The 6,000-nt window shown below is 52.0% G+C and overlaps 1 protein-coding gene across 2 annotated transcripts in view; it reads right to left on the bottom strand.

The window, feature by feature from the left end:
• ADCYAP1R1 (ADCYAP receptor type I) overlaps window positions 1-1,160 on the bottom strand; it is a 150,525-nt gene extending 149,365 nt beyond the window's left edge. For both annotated transcript variants that reach the window (XM_018909145.3, XM_018909144.3), the window contains exons 1-2: window positions 1,064-1,160; window positions 529-764 (exon numbers count right to left, since the gene is read on the bottom strand). The gene's annotated coding sequence lies outside the window, so the exon portion shown is untranslated. The remainder of the gene's footprint in view (window positions 1-528; window positions 765-1,063) is intronic.
• Between the last annotated feature and the right edge of the window lie 4,840 nt (window positions 1,161-6,000).

A 6,000-nucleotide genomic window follows, 5' to 3' on the forward strand; every position in this document is an offset into this window, starting at 1 on the left:
AAACACTGATAAGGAGAAGTGCCCAGAGGCACACGAGCAGAGGTCAAAGGCACACGAACCGCAGTTTCTCCCTACTACCCCCCAGTAAAAACAAGCAAGTCCTGCTGCACTGCTCGGAGGGTGAATCAGAGTTTCTGCGGCAGGTGAGGATGCGGAGCTGCATCGGGAAACGCCGGCAGCAGCGGCGGGGCTGTTAGCAATCAGGTTTTATTTACCAGCCATATTGTGTTAAAACCAGACGTGATTCCCATACCGAGCGCCTCAACCTGTCACCGCCAGCAAAGGGAGATTGATTTGTTTGCAGAGAACCAAATCTATCTGGAGGACGCATCCTCCGAGCCTGCCGAAGGCAGGAAGCCCGCATGCAATCCCGCCCTCCAGAAGTGTCCCCGGGAGCTGGGGACGCGGAGGGACGAGCCGGTAAATCAGTGATCAATGTCACTGGCAGACGGTTCCGCCGTGGCATCCCCGGGCTCGGGGGATGGAGCTGCCCCGGGAGGAGCTGGGGGAGGCCGGGGAAGGACTCACCATTGCAGCAGGGCTCCGTCCCGGCGCTGGCGATGCCGCATCCCCGCGGGGGGACAGTGGCCGCGGGGAGCGGTCCAGCCCCGCTGGCTCCGAGCGGCCGCGCTCACCCCGGCCGCAGGAGGGGTCGGCGCCTCCGAAGGGAATCCAAATTCCTCCTCCCTCGCCTGCCGGTCATGTCCAGGCTGCCTTTGCTCAGGGGATGGGCCAGCTCCTGGCCGTGAAGGAATTTGCCATGGCTAAATCAGAAAAAAAAAAAAAAAAAAAAAAAAAAAGCAAAACAAAACCCTAACAAACCAAAAAACAAAACCCAAACAACAACAACAACAACAAAATAAAAGCAAGAAGGGAGGTGGGATATTTTAAAACTTTTTTTTTCCCCTCTCTATTTTTTGTTTTCTTTTTTTTAAGAGGGCTGTCGGTGTTCGGAGCGGGGCGGGGGACGAGAGGGGCACTCAGGCTGGCTGAGATGCTGTGCCGGGGTGAGATGCTCCGGTGCGCTCGCCCCTGCCCCTGTGCCTGTGTGTGATTCTCATACCCAGACAATGCTCTGCAAAGCGAGCTGGTCCTGCGGAGAAATGCAAACACCTCCTCCCCCGAGTGCCTGAGCAAAGGGAAAGCGATATGGAACCAATAGCTTCTCCTTGGCTGCTCTCATTAATATGGAGGAGAAAAAGAAACCAATGGGGAGGAGTGGGAGGAGGGATTTATTCAAATCAAATTTCCCGAATCGAACACCCTTTTCCCCTTTTTTCTCTTTCCTTTTCCCACGTACCCCAAATCTGCCTTCTCCCTGTCTCCTTACCCCCGTTTTTGTTGTCTCAGAAATTTTTATTTCTCATTTCATTTCTGTGGCAGGGTCAGCAGCACGCGGCGATGGGAGGGAGGATGGCATCGCTGCTGGGAGCGAGCGCGGGCTGTGCGAGGGAGGATGAAAGGAGCCAATTTCTCCCGGACCTGCAGGGTTGATTGCAAAGAGAAGCGATAAAGTAGCTGGAGTTGTCAGGGAGGGGAACTGATGGGGAGCAGAGCAGGAATTTCAGCTGGAAAAAACATTTTGCAGATGATGTGTGCAGATGGGCTGGTGGCCTATGTCCAGTCTGAGCCCTCTGAGACCCGAGAGAGGATTCTCTCATCTTCTACAGGAGATGCACACCCAGGGAAGGAAATGACAGCACAGAACCGCAGCATCTGCCCTGTTCTGCAGTGCCACAGATCCACGGGACCCCTGGAAAAGCCATGCAGGAGTGGCACCTGTTGCTGGAAAATGGCTGAGGGGAGCTGTAGGGAGGGCTGGAGAGAGGGGAAGGGGTGTCCAGTCTCAAGCTGAGTCAGGAGAAATACAGGTTGGATATCAGGAAAAAGTTTTTACAGAAAGGGTGATAAAGTTCTGGAATGGCTGCCCGGGGAGGTGGTGGAGTCCGCATCCCTGGGTGTGTTTGACAAAGCCTGGATGTGGCACTGGGTGCCAGGGTTCAGTTGAGCTGTTGGGGCTGGGTTGGACTGGATGATCTTGAAGGTCTCTTCCAACCTGGTCATTCTGGAAATTCTGTGAACTCTGTGGTCCTGTGCCCAGTATCTGCAGAAGAGCAGGGTGGCCCCTGTCCCCTGCACAAGAGCATCCAGGCACTGCTCCCTGCTGCACAGGGCTGGAGGGGAGGCTCTCCAGACCTGGAAAAGGACCACTCAAGGAGCCTGAGCAGTCACAGCAAGCCCAGAGGAGTCCTCTGCCAGGATATCCCATGGAGACACTTGGCCCCACACTGATTTTGCTGCTCTCAAATCTGTGTCAAGAATCTGAGGTGCTGAATGCCCACATCCTTACCCAAATCCTGTGAGATGTGCTGAAAGAGCAGCTGCCTGCTAATGAGGTTCTTCTAATTACCCTGAAATTCCATGACACCTGCATGCCCAGGCTCTTCCAGCTGTGGAAGCCCTTTCCTCTGCTTGACTTTTCATAGCATCACAGAATCATTAAAGTTGGAAAAGATCTCAAGATCATTGATGCCAACTTCTGACCAAACACCCCCTTGTCAACTAAACAGCACTGAGTGCCACATCCAGTCCTTCCTTGGACACCTCCAGGGAAGGAGAGTCCACCACTTCTCTGAGCAGCCCCTTCCAGAGCTTGACCACACTTTCAGTGAAGAAATTCTTTCTGAACTCCAACCTGAACCTCCCCTGGCACATCTTGAGGCCTTTTCCTCCTGTCCAGGGCTTGTTGCCAGGGAGAAGAGACCAATCTCCACCTGGCTACAACCTTCATTCAGCGAGTTGTTGAGAGTGATAAGGTTTCTCCTGAGCCTCCTTTTCTCCAGGTTTTTACCCCTTCCCCTTCATTTTCTGCATCTCCTATCTTCTAGCATGTAAATTAATTTCAAATCCTCCTTGCCTTCACCCTTGTCAGAAATGGATTTGTAAAGAATTTTTAAAACTTGACAGAAAGTTCACACAGCCTTGTATATCTGTATGTAAACACTGGGATAAGGTGTGTTGACTTAAGAAGACTATGGAATAGAGATGACATTGTTGAGAGAGAGATTGAACTAGAAATAAGTTTCAACAAGTTTCAAAATATGACTTTTTAAAAAGACTAGATATTTTAGAGAATTAGAACTGTGAAAGATGCATTGAAGCAGGACTGTGTGGAGAAAAATAAAATTGGTGTTAGAAGTAATAGCAGCATTGTGTAGCAAAAGCTAATAGGCTGAAAAGCATTTGTAAGGTATTGTACCAAGAAATTAGCCAGCTTCTGATAGAATAGTGTTAAGTTTTACATCTCTTGTGTCTCATCATTCATCTAGACTGATAATAGAATAAAATATTTTAAAAGGCCTCTCAGTTACCCTATCTCTGTAAAAGCTAAGAAAACCAACACACCCTACTTCCTTTAAACAAAGGAGAAAAAAAAAGGCAATTTTGTTATAAAATGAACTAAATCCATGGCGTGCCCAGCACAAAAAGCCCTGTCCCAGTGGCTGTACTGTCCCTGTGGCTCTGAGCACACGTGCAGGAGCCTGGGGGGCACAGCCCCACAGCAGAGCAGCAGCCCAGCCAGCCTTGGCACAGCCACAGCCCCGTGGCTGCACAGATGCCTCCTCTGGAGAAAACCTTGTACAGACACGCTGTGAATGCACTCAGCTCTGGTTTCGTTCCAGCACCATGGAGCAGGCTAAAGAATCGACTAGAACTTCCAAAGCTTTGCTTTGTGCATTTTCCTGCAGGTCTGCTGTCTTCTGTAGTCACATCTCACAAAGAAAATAAATTAAAGATTATGGAATAATAGAATTATTTATGTTGGAAGAGACCTTAGAAATCATCCAGTTCCAACCCCCTCCCATGGGCAGGGACACCTTCCACTATCTCAGGTTGCTCCAAACCCCATCCAGCCTGGCCTTGGACACTTCCAGGGATTCAGGGATAGCCACAGCTTCTGTGGGCAACATGTGCCAGGGCCTCACCTACCCCCATAGTAAGAAATTTCTTTCTCATATCCCCTCTAACCTTGCCCTCTTTCAGTTTAAAGCCATTCCTTCTGTCCTGTCACTCAGTTGTTTTCCAAAGTGCCTCTCCAGCTCTCCTGGAGCCCCTTTAGGCCCTGGAAGGAGCTCTGAGCTTTCCCTGGATTAATCTCTTCTCCAAGTGAATATCCTCAGCTCTCCCAGCCTGTTTCCAGAGCAGAGAGGCTCCAGCCCTTAGATCAAATTTGTGCACTCCCCTGGACTGTCTCCAACAGGTCCATGTCCTCCTTATGCTGGAGATCCCAGAGCTGGAACCAGCACTGCAGGTGGGGATTCTCCAGAGCTGAGTGGAGGGACAGAATCACCTCCCTCGACTTGCTGCCCACCCTTCTTTTGATGCAGCCAGGGCACAATTGACTTTCTGGGCTGGGAGTGCTCAGTGCTGGGTCCTGTCCAGCCTCTCACCACTTCTCAGGTCTTCTCAGGCTGCTTTCAATCCATTCCATGCCCAACATTTTGTTTCTATGTTTGGGATTGCCCCAACCCTGGTTCAGCACCCTGTACTTGGCCTTGTTTCCCTCCACGAGGTTTGCACAGTCCCACCTCTTGTCCTTTGGACATCCCTTCCCTCCTGCATGTCCACCACACCACCAGCTCACTGTCACTGGCCAAATTCCTGAGGATGCACTCTGTAATGATGAGGGCATTAGATGATATAGGACAGAAAATACTTCACAGCAAAATGTTTGTTCTTCCCACAAAAAGAAGATGTTCTTCCCATCTGTGTTCATTCTGCAGGATTTAAGAACCTCTTCCCTTGCTCCAAAAAACCCACAAGAAAGCAAAAACAAAACCCTATCTGTGTTCTCTCAAAACTTCCAGAATTTATGGCAGTCCTACCCCAAAAGCCCCGCAGTGAGATGCTGCCTTAGCTTGCTAAGCAGGGAAGAAGACTCCCAGGTGTTCAATTATGATGTGCTGATCCAACATCTGCTCCCTATCTTTCCCAGGAGAAGGGCAGTGGGCCAAGAGAATCATCTAGTGGCCCATATCCAGCAGCAGTTGGACTGCCTTAGATGATCTCAGCTGATTTTAGTATCAGGTTTCCTACTGAAGTAGTGAGGAGAGGCTGTCCAAGAACTTTGTTTCCCAAAGAAGTCCATTTTTATGAGTAGAAAAACAATTAGCCACTTGCAGGCAAGTGGTGTTTTATTGTTATCCTCCTGAGCAGTCTGTTAAATAGGTCTTTATTATTTAAGTGTGTGTAAAGCACAATAACCATTTTTGGCTGTTGTGACGCACTGAAGGGGGCAGGAAGAGGCTTCCTGAGGGCAAAGTGTGAGTTCCTACTGATAGCCTTGACATCCATCCATCCATCCTTGTATCCATCCATCCGTGGTATCCAGCCAGCAGCCACGCACCAGCCAGCCATCCAGCCAGCCAGCCAGCCAGCCAGCCAGCCAGCCAGCCAGCCAGCAGCCAGCAGCCAGCCAGCCAGCAGCCAGCCCGCCAGCCAGCCACCAGTCAGGCAGCAGCCAGCCAGCCAGCCAGCCAGCCAGCCAGCCATCCGCCCAGCCAGCCAGCCAGCCAGCCAGCCAGCCAGGCAGCCAGGCATCCAGGCGACATCAGCCAGCCATCAGCCAGCCCAGCCATCCAGCCAGCCAGCCCGCCAGCCAGCCACCATCATCAGCATCCAGTCCATCAAGCCAGCCATGCCAGCCAGCCATCCAGCACAGCCATCCATCAGCCATGCCAGCCATCCAGCATCAGCAGCCAGTCACCAGCAGCCAGGTCCAGCATGCACCAGCCATCACATCCAGCCCGCCAGCCATCCAGCCAGCATCCGCCAGCCAGCCAGCCAGCCAGCAGCCAGCCAGCCAGCCAGCCAGCCAGCCAGCCAGCCAGCCAGCCAGCCAGCCAGCCAGCCAGCAGCCAGCCAGCCAGCCAGCCAGCCAGCCAGCCAGCCAGCCAGCCAGCCAGCCAGCCAGCCAGCCAGCCAGCCAGCCAGCCAGCC

The sequence above is a fragment of the Serinus canaria genome, chromosome 2 (assembly GCF_022539315.1).
Source record: "Serinus canaria isolate serCan28SL12 chromosome 2, serCan2020, whole genome shotgun sequence".
Lineage (NCBI taxonomy): Eukaryota > Metazoa > Chordata > Aves > Passeriformes > Fringillidae > Serinus > Serinus canaria.